Here is a 21,703-nt window from a genome sequence, read left to right on the forward strand (position 1 = left end):
TTAATTGGGATGCTATTATTGGTAAGGTGAAACTATCATTAGAGAAATGGGAGAGCCTGCACCTTTATTTGGTTGGTAGATCTAACTTTATCAAAATACCACGGGGACAACTTCAATACTTACAAACACTGTGTGGTAGATATCTTTGGGCCCCAGGGAAACCACGCAGAGCTGCCCGCTTTATGACTCTTCCTCGGGCAGAGGTGGGTAGTCGGTTCCCGATTTCGGTCTCTATTATTATGCATGTATTCTGACCAATATACGTATTTTATTGACTGGAGAGGGAGTGACTACCCTAGCCGAGGCCCCCCCAATAAACCAGATGGGTTTGGGCCCTGAGGTTAACAACTGCCTGTTTAAATGAATTGATGGCAGTTACTATAAACAAACTCATTTTAAAATCCTGGGATCAGTTTTTAAAGTTTGGAATGCAGTTCGGAAAAACTTGCAGATCCCAGGGTTATCATATTAAACACCTACTACTGCAGCAAGGTTACTGTCATCAATTTTCTGGGACTATGTCGTAGCTAACTGGAGATCGAAAGGTATCCCACAAATTGGTGATTTCTATCAGGCTGGGGGGCTATGCTCTTTTTTTCCATACTTGGCAGATAAATATCATTTACCAAAAACCCAATTTTTTTAATTCTTGCAAATACGGGATTTTTTAGGCAAACACACAACTTCTGTGACACCATATAAGATAGTTGAAGCCATTCGGCGTCAGGAAAAAAATGGGTCTCTTTATAAAATATTGTTAGCGGCAAGGACGATGATCTAGAGAAATATATATCTAAATGGGAGAATTGGCTTGGAGATCACTCGGTCTCTCTAGAGGAGTTGATTGATATTGCAGGGAAAATTCTCCTAGCAGCTAATTTAAAAACTCAGCACTATAAAACGATATTCAACCTATATCACACCCCTGCCAAGATGTTGAAATGGGGTGGTGAAAATGATGGGAAATGTTTCCGGTGTGGTGCTGATAATGCTGATATCCTCCATATATATTATTTGTGCCCCAGTTTGGCATCTCTGTTAGTATATATAGAAAGGTTTCTGTCAGAAGTCACCAGAGTTTCTATGAACATTTCGGTTTTTATGATGTTTATGATGTTGATAGGGATTGGGGGGACCTATGTCAAGGAATGCCAATGCATACATTTCGTTATCTAATTTGTATTGCTACGGCAGTAGCACGTTTATGTATAGCATCCTCTTGGCTGCAGCCGGAGGCACCACCATTTGAGATGTGGCGTGCCAAGTTTTGTGACACGCTTAATTTGGAGTTCAGTTTGTATTCTATTAAAGGGCCAGAAAGCGAAAAGTTGGCCTCTATGTTTGGAGGGCTATGATTGATTATATGACTGGTTGACATTTATATCTAACTAAGAAAATAGATTTGAAACATTATTGTCTCCTGATGTAAGATGTGGATGTATGTATTTTTGTTTGATATTTTTGGATATGTGGAATGTTCTTATCATGATTGATATGTCGGTTTCACAGGTGACTGCATTGAAGTATTACTGTGTTGTTATTACAGATGTATGTGTTTATGCATTTTGAGACTGTGGATTTTTAATTTAAAAAATCCATACACATTTAAACATTACATTAGATGACATCGACAGTGGTTTAAAAACATTTTTTGCTCTCTATGCCCCTTAAAGAGTGAAATAGTAAAAAGTGAAAGGTAAAAAGTACAAAGTATATATTTTATCTACGGGTGGATGCCAGTAGCTAGTTACAGTTGATTTCTATTAAAAAGCTGTTTTTCAGTTGTCTATATCTCTGGTGTTGGTTGATGAATCTTCATTAAATGTTCCCAAAAAATGTGATTCTCACATCCGTTTGTTTCTGGATAGTTTTGGGGTGGCCATCAAGTGGGGGGGGGGGGGTCTTGGGGATTAGAAAAAGGGAGGGTCCCAAAATGCATTTTACCTATGTTAATTCCCATGGGTCTTTTAAACAAGCCTACTGCCGGAACCGCTGGACGGAATTATACCTAATTTGGGAGAAAGATAGGTTCTGTTTTGCAGATCGTGCTTTTTGGGATTTGGTGTAAATCCGTTCAATAGTTTGGTTCAGAAAGCGGCCTTTTTTTTAAATGGTGTAAATCCGTTCAATAGTTGCTGAGAAAATAAAAAAATAAAAGTTTCGATATATAGAGGCACGGTGGATCCGCGCACCCTCCCGACCACGAGCTTTATTCTAATTGGCTGTCAACACTCCAAACCAGGAAGTGTTGGCAGCCATCTTGTGCCTCGTAACCAAGGCACAAGAAAACAGAAACACTAAGGCGCAAAACAAGAAAAGGGGGCAGGGTAGAAACACCCTGACCCCCTAGGCCTGCTCAGGGGGTCTCACAAGGACCCCCAGGGCCCAAAAAAACATTTTTTTTTAAATCGCGAGATGCGTGGAGGATGGCTGATCCGGCCGCAAAAATTAAAAAAACGAAGCACAAGCCTGTGCTTCGTTATTAACTGGCCCCCGGGTGGGCCAAGTGCCAGGGGCATGCACAAACAAAAATTGCGGGGGCCCAGGGGACCCCAGCAGCCCCGGGGACTGCCACCACCCGGGGCTTTCTATAAATATTTGCAGGGGGCACACAGCCCCCCCCACAGCCTCGGGGACCGCCACCCCCGGGGCTTCTTTTTTTAATGTATGGGGGCCTCAAAGCCCCCCCCAAGCCCCGGGTACCGCCACCCATGGGGCATTGATTAATTATTTGCAGGGGGGTACACTGCCCCCCACAGCCCCAGGGACCACCACCCCCGGGGCTTCTTTTAAAAAAAAAAAAAAAAAAAAAACCTGTGTGGGGAGGCTCGAGCCCCCCACACGCCCCGGGGACCGCCACCTCCTCGGGGCACTAATATGTAAATTTGGGGGTCCGTTAAGGACACTCGAGCCCCAGGGACCACCACCTCCCCGGGGCTTCATACAGATTGGGAGGGAGCTGCAGAGAGGTGTTCAGAGGCTACGCCCCTGTTTACACCTCCCTGCAATGCAGCTCTGTGGCGCTTACTGTAGGTACCTGGTGAGCTAGTTGGACCCCAGGGACCCTCAGGATTCAAGGGGACTTCATCCCCAACTCAAAACGCGCCACGGGGTGCGTTTGCACAGTGGTGAAGGGAGGGGGCGGGGCCTGAAGTGACATGTGTAAACACGCCCTGTGGCGCATTTTAAGTTGGGGAATTAATTCCTCTTCAATCCTCAGGGTCCCTGGGGGCCCACTAGCCCACCACTTACCTCCAATAAGCGCCACTGCGCTGCGTTGCAGAGAGGTGGCCCAGGCCAGGCCCCATTTTTACAGCACTCTGCAACGCAGCTCTGTGGCGCTTACTGGAGGTAAGTGGTGGGCTTGTTGGCCCCCAGGGACCCTCAGGACTCAAGGGGACTTAATCCCCCAATTTACAATGCACCAGGGGATGCGTTTGTGCAGTGGTGCAGGGAGGAGGCGTGGCCTGATGTAACAAGTGTGCAAACACGCCCTGTGGCGTGTTTTAAGTTGGGGAATTAAGTCCCCTTGAATCTTGAGGGTCCCTGGGGGCCAACTAACCCACCAGGTATGTCCAGTAAGTGCCACAGAGTTGCATTGCAGAGAGGTGTAAAACGGGGCATGGCCTTGGACCACCTCTCTGCAACGCAGCTCTGTGGTGCTTACTGGAGGTACATGGTGGGCTAGTTGGACACAGGGACTCACAGGATTCAAGGGGATGTAATCCCCCAACTTAAAACGTGCCACAGGGCGCCTTTGCAGAGTGATGAAGGCAGGGGGCGGGGCTAGAGGTGACGTGTGCAAACACTCCCTGTGGCGCATTTTAAGTTGGGGAATTAAGTCCCCTTCAATCCTGAGGGCCCCTGGGGGCCAACTAGGCCACCAGGTACCCCCAGTCAGGGCCACAGGCCTGTGTTGCAGAAAGGTGGTCCAGGCTATGCCCCTTTTTACACCTCTGTGCAACGCAGCTCTGAAGCGCTTAATGGAGGTACCTAGTGGGCTAGTTGGACCCCAGGGGCCCTCAGGATTCAAGGGGACTTAATCTCCCAACTTAAAATGGCCACAGGGCGTGTTTGCACACATGTCACCTCAGGACCCACCTCCCTTCACCACTGTGCAAAAGTGCCCCTTGGCGCATTTTAAGAGGTAGTTTTAATCCCCCTGCCCTATTATGTACCTAGGGACTTACAGAGGAGGTCATGCTAATCACAGGGGTACCCCAACGCATAAATGTAGGTGTTTTCACTGTATTCTAAGTGTCTTTTATCATAGCACTGGCTCAAGGCTTGGTTAGTCAGTCAGTTACCACCAGTACCCGTCTGAATAAGTTGTGGCTACAGGATGATTTTGCAACAAGGCCACTTTCTGCTCCTCTGTTGGTTCTTTCTGGACATGTTTAGGTTTTTCCTGAACTTTTCTTCGTCTTTGTGGACTTCTGTTGCCTCTTTCTGCATTTCTTTTGCTTCTTTCTGTGTGTTTTTTCTTCTTTCTTCAGATGTCCAACCCCTGTAGGCATAGTTAGAAACTAGCATTTAAAAACCCTTATAGCTAGAAATTAGTGTTTAATAAACCTTTGAAATTCACTGAAACAAACATAGGTTTCAGGCACGTTATAGTTAGAAATTAGCTTTTAAAAAACTTAGAAATTCACTGAAAAAACCATAGGTTTTAGGAAAAGTTATAGTTAGTTGGACATTTCACTCGTACAAAACCATAGAAATTCCTCCGTTATAGTTAGTTCAGCTAACTATAACTCGAGCCCCCGCAATGCACTGCTGATGACGTCACATATTACATCACTCATGACATGGTCAGTGACATCACTGATGACATCTTAAATGACATCACTGATGACATCACTGATGACATCATCCATGTGATCAATTGATGCATCTTCTCACACCCTCATATAACCTTTGATGCACCCACTCTAAATTACAGATGGCCATTCTCAAAACCATTGACACTCCAACACCAATAACTACATACCAACTCACTGATTCTTAGGTCTACACACACATCCACTCACTCATCTGTACAGTCACTCATACTTATGATCACTCAGTACAGGACTATCTTATGCGCTCATACACCTATATAGACACTCACACACTGCCACTCATCCATAGAGGAACTCGCACATCTAGTCAGTCATGCAAATAAATAATCACACACCCATTTACTCACCTATACAGTTATACACACACCAGCTCACTTACTTATACAAATACTAGCACATTCTTACGCTCTTATACAATCACTGATACAAGCACACACTCATCCATACAACCACTCTCACAATCACACACTCTCACTTATAGCCATTTAAATACTCTAAGACACATATATACTGCCTTTTACATATGTAGTTACTTGCACATGTACCACTGAGAGATACATTCATTCACTAACACACCCATACACACACTCACCCACCCATGCAGTCCATCACAGATGCACTCTTGAATCCATGCACCCAGTGAATCACCCACTCACACATCTATGCACAGAGTCACACCCCCCCACCCACACAAACACTCAGGCACCCATACAGATACTCAGACAACCAATCAATAACTCATATAGACACTCATGTAACTATTCACAAACCCATGCAGCCGCTTACACACCAACAGACAGACGGATACAGACATTCACACAGTTTAGTTACTAACCCATGCATTCAGTAACATACGTTTAATCACTCATTTATAGACTCAGTCATGCACCTACTAAATCATCCATTCGGACACTTATACACCCACTCATTCTTCAATACGCCTTTCCCTATATATATTAAACATATTTAAACTTTACAGAAGCACACAGTCACTGGATGAGGTCATCAGTGATGTCATTTGAGATGTCATCAGTGATGTCACTGACCATGTCATTTGTGATGTAATATGCGACGTCATCAGCAGTGCATTGTGAGGGCACGAGTTATAGTTAGCTGAACTAACTATAACGGGGGAATTTCTATGGTTTTGGATGAGTGAAATGTCCAACTAACTATAACTTTTCCTGAAACCTATGGTTTTTTCAGTGAAAATAGACACGTTTACCCCCATTGACATACCCATACAAACACTGTCACACCCATTCACATATCGTACAGACACCTTTGCACCCATTCACAAACCCATACAGAGACTCTCATATTCACACTTACAGCCATACAGAGACTTTCACACCCACTCACATTCTCATACAGACCCTCTCACACCTCTGCAGACACTTTTGCCTCCTTTCTCCACCAGTCTGCGAACACGCATCCTGGCGCATTACTGGTTGGGGGATGAAGTCCCCTTGGCTGCTGATGGTCCTTGGGGGGCCAACAAGTGCTCCTGTTACCTCCAGTAAGTCCCAAACAGCAGGAGTGCTGAGAGGTCTTCGGAGGCCACGTCCTCTTTCTCCACCACTCTGCAAACACACCTGCTGGCACGCTACTGGTTGGGGAGGAAGTCCCCTTGGATGCTGAGGGTCCTTGGGGCCCAATAAGCCCTCCTATTACCTCCAGTAGGTCAGCCACCCACTAACCCATACAGTCACTACACACGTTCTTATCCACCTAACGAGCCACTTACACCACCACTCACTCACCCATACAGCTATTTACACACCCACACACTCACCAAAACTGCCGCTAATGCAGCATCTCACTAACCAGCACAGCTATTCACACACTCACTTATACACCCATACTGCCACTCACACACCCATACACACAAGCATAAATACAGTCACACAGCCACTCACATAATATATGTTAGAGGTAGTATCACTTAGTAGTAGCGCACCTGGTATACTAACTTTTTGTAGTAGGTAAGTATATACGTTTAATACCTATAAACTCTTAAAAACAGTTGCACTCACTTGATGATATCATCAGTGATGTCATTTGAGATGTCATCAGTGATGTCACTGACAATGCCATGAGTGATGTAATATGGGAGGTCATAAGCAGTGCATTGCTGTGGCATAAGCTATTGTTAGCTCAGGTAACTATAGCTGCTGAATTTTTGTGGTTTTGTATGAGTGAACTCTGAGGCTAACTTTAACGTCCCTGTAACCTTTGTTTTTTTCCAGTAAAAAAAAAAATATATGTATGTATGTATATGTCACCCTTTGGCGTTCCTCCTCTTGAACACCCGATCTGGCGGCACCCACCCAACAAATTCCTACTCCACTGTTTCCAGGTCAGTTTTTAAAAGTTCATATTTATTTGGCTTTCAAAAGGCACAAATGCACAGTCCTTATCTCCACAATCTCGGACCGACGCCTTTCGGCGAAGTGCCTTCTACTGGGTCACTATGGGTTCAACATTGTGTTCCTTATATTCTGTGTCCCTTTTCAAGTCATTGACCCATGGGTGACCACTAGAGCGACACATTTCATTACTTTTTTTTGGCCATAGTTCCTTGCCATCAGTGATTTACTTTATTACATTTAAAAAGAACCTTGTTACATTTATGTCCATGTGTTTCTATACAAATTAATTAGTTGTTTCCTCTTTCTTCTTTTTGTTCATTTTTGTACTTTTCTTACTTTTTTATTTTTGGGGTTTTCATGTGATAGGCATTTGTTTTTGTCCCCTCATTTTTTATCTATTTACAATACACACTTCATTATATTTCGTTTAATCAGAGTAAGGAACAGCAGAAAAGATAATTAAGCTGAAAAAGATAAACCAACTATTGCACAGACAATCAGAGATGTTCTCCAATGCACCTTCTATTCAAAAGGAGTGACGGCCTGTACATCAATAGCAAGAAAAAGAGGGGCAATAGCCTGTGTGTAAATGTAGTTTTCAAGAAGATTATTTTTGCCTTAGCCTGTCCTGCAATGTTAAAGTGCCAAGTGCCATGTGCTCAGCGGTAATTATTCCGCACCCGAAGGTTCTCAATAAAGTGCCACGTGCTATTGCTTAATCCCTCATCAATAATAAATAAATCGTCTCTGATCATCTAAAAGATAGCAATAAAGTGTGAATTAGAAACTGACAAAAGTTTTATTTTATGTCTATTGCGAGTACCTATCACATGGTGGGTTCTTTAAAAAAGAAACTGAAGTAACTTGTAACCTTACCCGTGATCAAGGAGCGGAAGGCTCTTAAATGCGTTGGGACATTGTTGCAGGTGTTGTGTGAATAAACACGCTGTTGTATTGGAGCCGCTGCACTGTGTTTTTTTGTGACTGGAGGTTTTGGGATCCGGCTGAAACTTACAGGATTTTGTGGATATAATGGGGTTTGCTACCCCGCCGCGGGCTCACCAGAACAAGTGGCTTGGGCTAAGCGAACTATATATATATATATAGAGAGAGAGCGCTCACTTTAGATCACCCTTTTTTTAAAGTACTTACCGTACAATATTTTGTTGTGTACACCTTACTTGTTCTTCACTTACAATGTACATTTCATCTTCTGACTCAGGTTCATAACACTCCTCTTTGACGGTACAGCTTGTCTCAGCTAAGGCAACTTGCTCAGTTAGAGGACTATACTCCCAAATTCCGTATTATTGTAGACAAATATGTTGCCTCGTTATGGTTTTTGTTTCTAGGAGAGCGTCATCGTGCAACACACAAAGTCACCCAACTATTACTAAGCACTCCCCCTAACAAAAATCTGGACCTATTGAATTTGCTAATTCTTGTGTTTTTTAAATAATAAGCAATCTTTCCATCCACATAGCCACCCTCAACAGTAATTGCCACTTTTTGAAGTCTGAATGAGTATGCTATGGCCTCACTACTTCCACGCTCCACTCTGCAAGACCTCAAATGCAAAACAAATTAGAAAAACAGCAAGAGCTTGCCCCATATTAACTTTTATTTCATTATCTAATTTTGATTCACATATTACTCTTATTTTCGATTTCATGCATCACTCGACGACTGTGTTATGAAACTTGCTAAGAAATCAAATAGATATGCAGTACATTGAAAAATAATAGACTTTTAACAACCCAAACCAAAGAGTGTTTCACAAAAAAAGACTTCATGTAGTCAGGAAAAAGATTTAATTGATTTTTTTTCGTAATTTGATCAATGGAAGTATGCCACCATACATGCCATTTGGGGTTATACATGGCATGATGCACTTTGCATCTGCAATCATTACCTAAAAGCCAAACCATCTATACTAAAGAAAAATTCACTTCGTTTTGCAGGCATACATTGGATTTTAATGCAGGGAATATGCTCTTGCGGGTATATCGAGTACATTGTGTACTATTAAATTGGCTAATGATAGCACCTTTTATTGATAGCACTTACAGACACAGCACAGGTGCAGAATGAAGCGCTATGGAAAACAAGTTATTAATATTACTTTACGAGGGATGGTGGTTTTGTGCTGTAAATATCGTGATTTCCCCATAACATCTTATCAAAATAAATATCATACCTTTTGGTTGGAGTTCATGTGTGAAAGAAAGCACACACTGTTCCGTTTTAGCAGGGCAGTTAAGTACCTGCTACCTGGAGATATACCGGCCTTCGGTGTCATAGGTAAAATGTCCCACATGCCTGGGCCTCTAAAACGGAAGTAGAGCAGCCATATGCCTGACACGTGACGTTGTCGTCGCCGTCGCTCCTGACCTCTAAAAGGCACCAACATGTCAACAGACTCCCTTACAAGGTAGCTCGCCCCCACTTACTGGACGCACAGCGTACCTCAATAAACAACCTCATAGCACTGGCTATGGCTTGGGATTTCAAGCTGGAAATTGGAACCAGGCCTCTTGTTTGGCAGCATGGTGAGCTTTAGCACTCCGTGTTCTACTGTATAATAGCTGCTAAATGTTTCCATATCTCAAAAGGAAATACAAGCTATGGAAGTCGAGTGAGCTTCTGTGCAAAATTAAATCTAAGGATATGCCTGCAGGCCGATATGTTCAGGGGCTACTAAAAGATCTAAGTAGTCTTTTTACTCACACTAAATAACTGCTTCACAACTTTAGAAATGTGCTGCTAAATTGAGTACCCTGAGTGCTTCCTTCTGTAAAGGCCCTGAACACTGTGAAACACCAGCTGTGTCCCTCAGTTTCAGAAGTAGGCCATCTCCACCAGCCCATTGCTCTCCAAAGGCAGCTTCTGTGCCCTCGATCCGCATCGCGAGTGATTTAACTTGATTTTTTATCTCCAAGTGCTGCCTAACGTCAACATTGGAAGAAGAAAAGGCGCACGAGGAAATCAGGAGAGTTAACAGGCTGACACATCTGAAAATTGAGTTGAGCTGGCGAAGGGTCAGTTGTCTGATGTGTGACTGACTCAGCCTAGCCTCACCAGCCTCTCTAATGCACATGAATGCCACAGCTTACCCCTTAATGCAGGGCAGCAGGGTTTGACTGGTCAATTAGGCAATCAGGTGGTGCCCGAAGGGCTGGTCTGATAGTAATAGATCAGTGCGAATTACGTTTTCTTTGCCTGTTTGTGGGCCTGTTTTATGGGCTGATGGGTAAGTTTTTACTGGTGATTTACCTGTTAATAAAACAAGCATTGCCTGTAGCAAGCTCAGTTCAAATAGTCTTCCATACCTTGCAGAATACTTATACAGCATGTCTTTATGTTTTAAAACTGTCTAGGTTTGCAAGTATGGGCCACTGTTTTAGGTATCTAATTCACTGATGGAGGTAGATTTTATTCAAGTGGCGGGCCTATTTACTGCCCCAGTTTTTGGCGGTTTTGAGTGGGGGTCACTTTGTCTTCGGAGGATCACAGAGTACAGTGTTGTTTATCCTACTGCAGGCCTTGTTACTAGGCTGAAGCTGTGAGAAGTTGGCCTGGTATATGCTGTCCACTAATTAAAGTAGGCACCTTGAACCAGTCCAAACGACCCTTATGATGTATGAGATCAAAGATAACCTTTAAAAAGCTATCCTGGTGGTAGCTGTGGAGAGCAGCCTTCAGGCTTAATCTTGAAGAAATGTAAAGCAGCTTGTTTTACGAGAATATCACCTCCTATATTGACTCAATGAAAGGAGAACCTCACAGTAGTTATGTAAAAATATGTATTTATTTATATAACTCTCTAGTATCTTCTACATGAGGATAGAACACAAAGCACACAATACGAGATCAATACAACAGTTGTAAGTAGCATAATACACAGTAGGCTCCAGGGGGAGACCAAACCATATGCTAAAATAGTAGTATAAAAATCAAGATTTGAGTCAAGATAGTCTAGAGCACTTAGAATTGCTGGGACCCCAAGGATCCGCCCAAGGTGAGTAGATTGGGACCCACGGAGGATGGGTGCAGTGTGCTAACACGACCGCGGGCTCCATAACAATTCTATGGGAAAGTCACAGTTACAGTTTTAAAGTTTAAGGACCCTTCTAGGAGGGCTTCAAGCAAACCCTTTGGAACTTAGGAGGTTGGAGAGCCACCCTGTCGTACTTTAGAATTTGGGACCGCGTAGGAGGCAGGGCCCTACCCCTGTCTATCCCGGTATTAGCGAACCGCGAATGGTCAATGCGGTATGTACAAGTTCTTTGTGTAACGTTCTAGCTATGAATGCACTGTGTATACGTTATTATACATCACTACGTGGGTTCCATCTTGGAGCGGTGGCCATCTTATGGTTGCCCTCACATAGGCTACATATCTGTCGCCTGGGCGCTATGCTCCCCTATCTATAGGAAGGACCCCAAAAGACGACGTAGGAGTAGTAAGGGTTTTATTTCGTTTGGTTGTAACAGTTTTTTTGACACTTCTTCTTTCTCCTCTGGTTGTTTTGGTACCCCTCTTCTTCTCGGTCCGCGGAAGGCGGTGTCTGCCCGAAGTCTCCGTGGAATATGCAAAGAAGGGAAAACAATACCAAAGTTAGGGGACCTTTCTCGTCTTCTCGGGCTCTGATGGGGAAAGGGGAGTGAGGAGTCACCGGGGTTCCAGCACCAAAATAACACTCGTGTGATTAGAAGTCAGTAGGTGAGTGAGGGCTCTATGGAAAGAAACGGCCACAGCCCAGGTGCCCTCCCAACAGTGAACAACCTCCCCTAGCGCCCTCCCCGTGTGTTTAAGAAGCCCAGGATACGACCCCGTACCTTTCCCAGCCACGCTCCTCCAGGCGCGTGGCGGGGCGAGACGTGGTGTAGTTGGCCTCCTGGCTCAGCAACTCCCTCCGCTCCTCTCCCGTCCTCCGACTCTCGTGCTCCTCTCTTCTCCGTCGCCTCTCGTGCTCCTCTCGTCTCCGTCCTACTCGTTTCTCTCTCCTCGGCTCCTCCTCGGGCTTTCGCGCTGGTTTCCTGTCCGGCTTCCGTCTTAGCGTCGTCGCTAGTCTCCGATTGGTAGGATATCCGTGACGTCGTCGGGGGCGGGTCTGTGGTTACTCCCAGCCAGTCCACGTTAAAGGGACCGCCAGCATCCTGCATGGAAGGTTTAAAGGAGCCGTCAGCGAGGGATTGAATGGAGGAAGTCTCGGGTTCCAAGACTCGCTGACAATATCATGAAGCAAATACGGGCCTTTTAGAGCACATGTGCCTTCCTTTGACTTCTCTGTGACCTGGGCAGCTTGGCTCCGCTGCCCCAGGTCAGTCCGGTCTCACGAGCTCCCCGTCCTCTGGCCACCTGTGATTAGCATCAGGGCTTGACACACCATAAAGCCTTTTCATCCTACACGAGCCTCCAGCTAATCTCTTTCACACCTGACTGTTCCTGCTTTATGGCTTGTTTTCCAAACAGGAGATGCTCATGTTTATTGGGGCCTATCGATATCTGATGTGGGATCTGAGCCTCGCTGGGTAAATAATTGTGGGCTGGCTTAACTGGAATGTGGGATGGTCATCATGACTCTGCCTTTTCGTTTGTAATGTATACCTATGAATGACAATGCCATAAAACAAGGAATGTGTGCCTGAAGCATGATATTTTGTATTTAAGGAGAAGCTCGTTTCTGTAACTTCACGCTGTTGTACTTCTTGGATACCTGTAATTGGTCTGCAGCCAATAAACTGATCTCTGACTTCACCCAGAAGACTCTGTGTTTCTGTAGGTCTGAAACAGGAAGAACCCGAAGTCATAGGGTGTGTTCCCCTGCACCGCTGGGCTTAAAATTCCCAGTACTTCAACCCCGCCCGTGGATACCATAGTACGCGAGTTGCCTATCCCAGAGAAGCCGGGTGCATAGGTCTGGAGTGGTGTCAGAAACCGCCGTCTTTCTCAATGGAGGGCGGTGAAGAAGTACTGCTGCCGTGAAGGTGAAGAGGGTCTGGAGAAATCCAAGCCTGGATTTTAGAAGGAAGGAACCTGAAAGCAGAGGGGACAGAGTCTGGGTCACTTCAGAGTGACCAGGGGCTTGGTAGACGAATGCCCACCGATGTCGGGTGCTTCAGGTGCGAAGAAGGGATGCTTGACTCTGCAGCCACGAGGACCAGCAGATGTCAAGGAGGACCAGAAACTGGAGGAGAGCTGTCCCGCGAAGGAAGTCGAGTGCTGAGGAGTCGGTGTATGGCTGGAGCACCAACTAGCCTTGGCAAAAACAACCCATCCAGGAAGGTCAAGCAGGTTACGGTGTGGACCAGCAAGGTCCAGGAGACTCACCAAGCAATTGGGGAGTCAGGGCATGTCTGGAGCAACCAGGGAAGCCCAACAGAAATCAAGATGATCCCCAGGGGGAACCACAGGCCGAATGACAAGGAGTCGCGAGGGGACCTCGAACAAGATAAGTACCACCCCACGGAGCATTCTGTGTGAGGAGGCCAGAGTTCTTTGGTGCAAATAGTGCTCAGGATCAGGACTACACAGAGTCTAATTCACAAGCTCAGGAATTGTCAACAAGCATATATAACTGCAAATGGACATAGTGCACAGGGGCTCGGGTTATGCAGTCCTCACGAGGGATACAGGCCTCAAACTTGCTGAGAGGGCAGATCAACCTCAGGGACCTTCAAAAACCCACCTCCTATGTTGCTGAAATCTTCGGAGTCTGCAGGGGCTCAGGCGCAGCAGACCGGTCAGTTGCATTATGGTTACAGGGGAGTGACTCCTTCACTCCAAGGGAGATTCTTCGGTTGTCCTTAGTGCATGACAGTTCCTGCACGGAGCCTGTATGGAGCAAGGGCACAGACAAAGCATTGGACGGAGAGGGAGTTGAAGTTGGGCCCAGTCGTAGTCCAGTGATGTCGAAAGTGTCCAGACGGTCGAAGGTCAGTGTTTTTTTCTTGTAGAATCTTGTCCACGTAAAATCTAAAGTCTCGTACCCACGGGAGAGGGTTGGACAGATTCGGGGGACCATCCTAGGGGAGGGTCAGGACCGAGGGGTTGTTACACCCATGTCCTTTGTCTAGTTTCACGCCAAAGCAGGAGCCAATGGCTCCCAGAACTGGTTTGAGCTGGACTATGCACAGGGACACCAAATGTGCCCCAAGTGCAGACTTTCAGGCACTCTCAGAGTGCACCCACCCTGCCCCAATTCACTAAATCCTGTCTGGGAGGTGGTCACACCTCCGTGTGACAGGATGCCTATTGTGCTGCCTTCCTCTGCTCGAGGTTGGATCAGCAGCAGGAGGGCATAAATGTGTCTCTGGTCGGCAGCATACATTTTGTGCTGTCCGGGTCGATAAGGCTGGCATCGGATAGACCAGTGACCCTACGAAGTTTGCTTCTGATGGGTGGAATCATACCTCCAACACCGGATACCGGTGTGGAGGTATGATTCCAAGGTGTTTGATACCAAACACAATATGTTTCTATGTAGCCGTTTTCAAGATAGCATTCACTGCGAGGTATATGTCCGGCTGAGTCACAGACAACCCGGGAGAATGGTCTCTGAAGGCTGCAGAGGGGCTCTGCTCATGCAGGGGCACCCTCTCACTACAAAACGAGCACCCTGCCTTCAGGATTTATATGGCCTGCTATAGGGGTGACTTATAGCTAACTAGAACTTGTGCCCCTGCAATGCACTGCTAATGATGTCACATATTACATCATTCATGACATGGTCAGTGACATCACAGTCAACCAGCAATGTCCCAGGGGTGGGCACCCCAGGACATTGCAGGAGCCGTCCCTGGGTGGTCCCCAAGGCCATCAGGGCTCCAGGAGGGGCCGCCTCCTAACATTAAGACAGCCCCAGGGAGGTGGTGGTCCCCGGGGCCAAGGGAACGCAATGGACCCCTGTATTTAAATATTCAATGCTCCGGGAGGTGGTGGTCCCTGGGGCAGTGTAGGGGGGGCTCAGGCCCCCCCACACTAATTATTTATCTTAGCACCGGGGAAGTGGCGGTCCCCGGGGCTCAGGGGGGCCTGCGTGGCCCCACACCCTAATTTCAGTAAAGCCGCGGGGAGGTGGCTGTCCCTGGGGTTTGGGGTACCGCAAGGCCCCCTGGCCTTATTTCATTATGTCCCGGGGAGGTGGTGGTCCCCGGGGCTGCATGGGGCCATGTGCCCCCACACATCATGAATGAGGCCCCAGGGAGGTGGCAGTCCCCAGTGCTGCGGGGCCCCTGCAATATAATTAGGCATGCCCCCGGGACCTGGACTACCTGTGGCTTAAGTACAACGAAGCGCGCGAGACCGCACTTTGTTTATTTTTTTTAATTTCGGCCGGATTCGCACACCGAGCGCGAATGCAGCCGGAATTATAGAAAGAAAATGCTTTTTTTGGCCCCCCCCCCCAGAGCACACCCAGGGCCAGGGGGTCATGGTGTTTCTACCCTGCCCCCTTTTCTTGTTTTTTAATGTTGGGGAGTTTGTACATGGTGCTGGAGAAGACGGATGCCTTGGTGTCTGGTCCCGTTGGTGGCTGTTTAAGCTGTCTTCTTTTCCTGCCGTAAATCTACTTATCGGATCCACTGCTGTCTTCCTGTTCACTACATAAATTTGACGAAGAGCAGGAGAAGGTGAAAAGAAGGCAACACTCACCAAGATTTTGCGCTTGCTTGTGTTGTGCTGAAGACCCGTTTTCTTGGTGAATCTGTTTCTACTCATCCCAGGGTCATTGGCTGATCGAACTATGTGATCCTACCTCTGGTAGGATTTATATTTTTTGATTTTGGGCTTCCTCTGCCTCTTTACTACACTCTGGTTCCTGTACCACACGTGTGCAAGTAGTGTTAGTATGCGTTTATACTAATTCTGTAGTTATACATTAAACAAAGCATCATAGTCCCATGGAGCGACACCTCCCAGGTGCAGGTCATACAATGTTTTGGGATGTGCAAGCGCGGGACATTTATGTTTGCTATTACAGGGCGGGAGCATTGCTTGCACCCTGTGATAGTAAATTCTTGTTTGCCTCGTTGAAGCGAGAGGAGGAAAACCCTGTATTGTTTCAATAAAGCGGAACCGGATGGTAAAAATGGAGAAAAAAAATGAAGCGGGGTCTCACCCGTTAATTTAAATAAGCTCACTGGTGTGTAATGTTCCGGGGCCAATCCTATTATTATATTGCGGGGTCTCTGCAGCACTGGGGATCTTAATCTCACATGTAAAATAGGCGCGGGAGGGCACAGAGACCATGTCATGAGTGATGTAATATGTGACATCATCAGCAGTGCATTGCGGGCGCGCGAGTTATAGTTAACTCAACTAACTATATCAGGTGAATTTCTCTGGTTCTATATGAGTCAAATGTCCAACTAACTATAACATCCCTGAAACCTATGGTTTTTTTAGTGAATTTCAAAGGTTTTTTAAATGCTAATTCCTAACTATCACGTCTGTAAAACCTATGGTTTTTTCAGTGAATTTCGAAGGTTTTTTAAATGATAATTTCATATTTTATTGTTTATTAAACCTATATTTTTTCTATTTTTTTGTAATATTTTGGAACTCTATTATACTTCTTTTTTTTTTTTACTTTAAAAATTAAGTAATGTTTTATATCTTCCCCAAAAAATATGTATATATATATATATATACACTGCACTCCCATACCGGTAGTGTACCAAGCTCCATCACCACGTGAATCCTATCCGCCATATTGCTAAACTCGTAAAGGATGCGCATTTTGTATCCGACGGATTAATGGCACCGCGTCCCGCGTAACATCATATACGTATATATACCAAAAACCCTTAGTGAGACCTCGCAGGGTCGAACAAAAGGGCACAGACTCCAGTTGTGGTGCTGACGATGTTGGTTTATTTAGCAGGCATGGCAAGAAGACGCGTTTCCACTGCAAGCCTGCGGTCTTGTTCATATATTCTCTGAAAAAGCCACAGGTTTCAGGGATGTTATAGTTAGAAATTAGCATTTAGAAAACCTTGGATATTCACTGAAAAACCCACAGGTTTAAGGGACATTATAGTTAGTCCGACATTTTACCTGTACAAAACCAGAGAAATTCAGCCGTTATAGTTAGCTGAGTTAACTATAACTCGCGCCCCCACAATGCACTGCTGATGATGTCACATATTATATCACTCATGACATGTCACATAGCACGATTGCTGAGTTCTGATAACAGGCCATGCCCCATTTCTCCACCACTCTGCAAAACGTGCCTCCTGGCGTGCTCTTGGTTGAGAGATGAAGTCCCCTTCGCTGTTGAGGGTCCTTAGGGGCCAACTAGCCAATCTGTTACCTCCAGTAAGCGCCACACAGTGTGATTGCTGAGCGGAATTTAACTGGTAGTCTTAATTTGTGGTGTTTACGCAATGTTCCTGTGATCAAGGACTCATGGCAGTCTGAAACGCATTAGGCTTTTTAAAAATAGAATGGAGCTGAATGCTGCTTTGTGCCATTGTACTGAGGAGAACCTGGCGACGAGTGCATCATCAATTAAGGGCAACACTTGGATGGATAATTACGGCAGTCCTGCCATGAAGACTGCACCACCTCATTGAAGCAGCAATCCGGTCTGGGCTCTAAACCGTCCTAGCTGAAAAGATCGCCACGTCAAAAACATTATGATGAACTGTGCTTGTACTCTGGCGGCCCACTGGAGGGCATAAAAATAAGGTTTAATCAAATTGCGGCATCACAAATCATGAATTCACTGATGATAGCCCACCCGGGGGCAATAAAAGCAAGATGAATTTAACTGGTAGGCTTCATTTGTGGTGTTTACGCAGTGTGCCTGTGATCAAGGCCTCATGGCAGACCAAAACACATTAGGCTTTTTTAAAAATAGAATGGAGCTGAATGCCGGATAGTGCCAATATAATGAGGAGAACCTGGCAACATTTGGATATATATATATATATATATATATATATATATATATATATATATATATATATATATATATATATATATATATATATATATATATATATATATATATATATATATATATATATATATATATATATATATATATATATATATATATATATATATATATATATATATATATATATATATATATATAATGAAGAGTTGTGCCCCTTGCTTGGAGACGCACACAATGAAGCAAGTCGGATGCCTTCATTTGTGACAGTCCTTTATTATTCAGCAACCGGAATTCCAAAAGTCTTTTACAGGAGCCCTTTGCGTTTCGGAGCACCATTGCCTCTTGTTCACGGGCTAATGAAGCGGCTTGCCATCAAGATTACGAGGACGCCAAGCCAGCTGATTTATGTCAAAGTTGCCGCCCCTTCATGGGCTGCTCCAGTGCTATGGGAAAGGCATGCTGGAACTTGATGTTCCGCGTATGTTTTTCCCTTTGGTGGGTCCCGGTGTCCGCTGTGATTAATACATGACTTCTACCCTCCAGTGGGATTGGTGAAGGAATCCGGTTCAGGTAAGGCTATTTAACTTGTCATTCCGCACATTCGAGGTTCCAGTACCTCGCAGTGGCCTGTGATCATTGCACAGCGGTGCAGTCTCCATGACCAGGACTGGCTGTCAAATATCAAAAATGAAGAGTTGTGCCCCTTGCTTGGAGACGCACACAATGAAGCAAGTCGGATGCCGTCATTTGTGACAGAGTCCTTTATTATTCAGCAACCGGAATTCCAAAATAGCCTTACCTGAACCGGATTCCTGCACCAAACCCACTGGAGGGTAGAAATCATGTATTAATCACAGCGGACACCGGGACCCACCAAAGGGAAAAACATACGAGGAACATCAAGTTCCAGCATGCCTTGCCCATAGCACTGGAGCAGCCCATGAAGGGGCGGGAACTTTGACATAAATCAGCTGGCTTGGCATCCTCGTAATCTTGATGGCAAGCCGCTTCATTAGCCCGTGAACAAGAGGCAATAGTGCTTCGAAACGCGTAGGGCTCCTGTAAAAGACTTTTGGAATTCCGGCTGCTGAATAATAAAGGACTCTGTCACAAATGAGGGCATCCGACTTGCTTCATTGTGTGTGTCTCCAAGCAAGGGGCACAACTCTTCATTTTTGATATTTGACGGCCAGTCCTGGTTGTGGAGACTGCACCGCTGTGCAATGATCACAGGCCGCTGCGAGGTACTGGAACCTCGAATGTGCGGAATGACAAGTTAAAATAGCCTTACCTGAACCGGATTCCTTCACCAAACCCACTGGAGGGTAGAAATCATGTATTAACCACAGCGGACACCGGGACCCACCAAAGGGAAAAACATACGAGGAACATCAAGTCCCAGCATGCCTTGCCCATAGCACTGGAGCAGCCCATGAAGGGGTGGGAGCTTTGACATAAATCAGCTGGCTTGGCGCCCACATAATATATATATGTATATATATATATATATATATATATATATATATATATATATCCCAAAATGAATGCCCTACTATGGACAGTTTTTCTCTGTATCAAACACCTGACAGTCACCAAACCTAAATTGAGAAATGGAGTTGATATTAGTGGAGAAGTGGGTGCAGTATTCACTCTATGGAGAGAGTTTACAGTGTACCACACTGTTTGCAGACAGTGAAACTCTCATGAGAAATACATAACCGAGTATTAAAAAGTATCTAATAAGAACATTGTACATTCCATGCAACACTTGGCACAAAAAGACACTATTTGCTTGAAATAAGAAACGTCTGAAGGTGCTAAAATTAAACTACCTGCAGCCTTCATACGGTGGTGAAAATTGTACAGATAGCCCATCTTTTGAAGCAAAAGAAGTGCATGTAGATAACTTAATACCTGGTGCACCTAGTCTTTTATGTTACATCAAAATTGTCATGCTGAGACAATTCTGTTTAATAACTCAAGGCTGCTTCCATTACTTAGTATGTTGTATGTAGAATCTTTGCACTGTTGCAAATGTTTTCTGCAGAGCCTAAAAACCTGTGTGGAACACAATGGACAAAATTTATCAACTATCCCCTTCACCCAGGGTTACTCTTTAAAGCAAACATTTTGATTTTGATTAAAAGGTCAGCTCCAGACCGGTTATGTAGAACAATGGTAGGACAAATGTAGGCAAAAGGTTGTGCAACTACCTAGGCCTATACTGGGGTACATTCAGGTTCATATCACACACTCCTCATCCAACTGGACGACAAAATAACAAATGCTAAAATATGCCTGTTTAAAAAGCATAAAAAGACATTTCTAAAATATGAGCATAAAAATATCTAAAAACATGGTATGTTTTAAAAAATGATGTAAAAGTTAAAAAAGGTATGGAAGTCCTCTAGATAGTCCTCTAAGTAGTCAATATACTGGTAGACTGACTGAGCATGCCAAAAGCCATAGTGCTCAGTGAGAGCAAAAGAGGAAAAATAAAAGAAAATTATGTTTTTGAATTCCAATTTAGGTTGTTTTTGAAAAAAGGCCGAATTATTATCTGCTCACTGAGAGACAAATGTTTATGTGTCCTGTGTGATAGACGCTACATCACGGCAGCTTGCCTTCGCAGACAATGGTCCCTGTAACATCTCTTGGGTCAGGTCAATGGAACAAAGGTGAAATCCGTTTCCCTATGCCATTGCTAAGGAAGCACTTGTTGCCTGTAAGCCTGGTACTGAGCCGACGTCCATTCCTACAGGAGCTGAAGCATCCCGTGGTGGCTCTAAGAATGCCGACATCTGTATTGGAATACGCTGAAGATACTGCACTACATGGGTCTTTGATGGGTCCAGCAGTACATCCACGTCCAGAGGTACAACCAATGGAAGTGCTAGACAGATGTCAAACACGCATTTGTGTTCGCAGAATAAGCAGTGGAGTACAGGCAAGACGTAGTCGACCCAGACTGATCTGAATGACAGAAACCAATGCTCGCTTAGCTCCCAAAGCCTAGGTGTGCCCAGATGGAGTACCATGCAGTCACCGTAACATCGCTCCAAGAGCGCCTTTTCCATCTTTTTGGAATTTGAGACATCCATTGCGTAGCAGGAAAATTGACACCAGGATACCCAGGACCAGCAGAAGCCCTCCAAAAACGCCTCGCTACACTGAGTGTATCAAAGATGGAATAACTCAGAAAATCATCTGAAGGGTATTTAATACCCCAGAACCTATATTCTCAAATAGGTGTACTATCCCACTTGTATCAGAGATGTTAAAGATGCTTTGTACTATTTCCCCGAAATGGAGTGGGAAGTTAGTTCGAACTAGTGCCTGTATCTCAGCTGAAGACCTTGCAACCTGGAGATCAAAAGTCCATCGAGCTGAGGTTATGGCCACCTCCTTCTGTAAAAGTATGGCTTTCAGCCTGCTCAGAGAATCAAACTGTATAAGGGAAACATCCAACGAAGGAAATAGTGGTGCCTCCCTGACTGTGTGGGTCGGAGGAAACAATACTTGCATACAACAAGTTACCCTGGAACATACTATGACCAGATATGCGATGCCCGGCAGCATCC

General features: G+C 45.1%; 1 protein-coding gene across 13 annotated transcripts in view; it reads left to right on the plus strand.

Moving 5' to 3' along the window:
• PKNOX2 (PBX/knotted 1 homeobox 2) overlaps positions 1–21,703 on the plus strand; it is a 3,737,380-nt gene that overhangs the window by 553,946 nt on the left and 3,161,731 nt on the right. For 3 of the 13 annotated variants that reach the window (XM_085646078.1, XM_085646083.1, XM_085646082.1), the window contains one exon: positions 7,091–7,200. The exons of the other annotated variants lie outside the window; for them this stretch is intronic. The gene's annotated coding sequence lies outside the window, so the exon portion shown is untranslated. The remainder of the gene's footprint in view (positions 1–7,090; positions 7,201–21,703) is intronic. 13 annotated transcript variants of the gene reach the window in all.

Source organism: Triturus cristatus, chromosome 3_1 (genome assembly GCF_964204655.1).
Source record: "Triturus cristatus chromosome 3_1, aTriCri1.1, whole genome shotgun sequence".
NCBI classification, from domain to species: domain Eukaryota; kingdom Metazoa; phylum Chordata; class Amphibia; order Caudata; family Salamandridae; genus Triturus; species Triturus cristatus.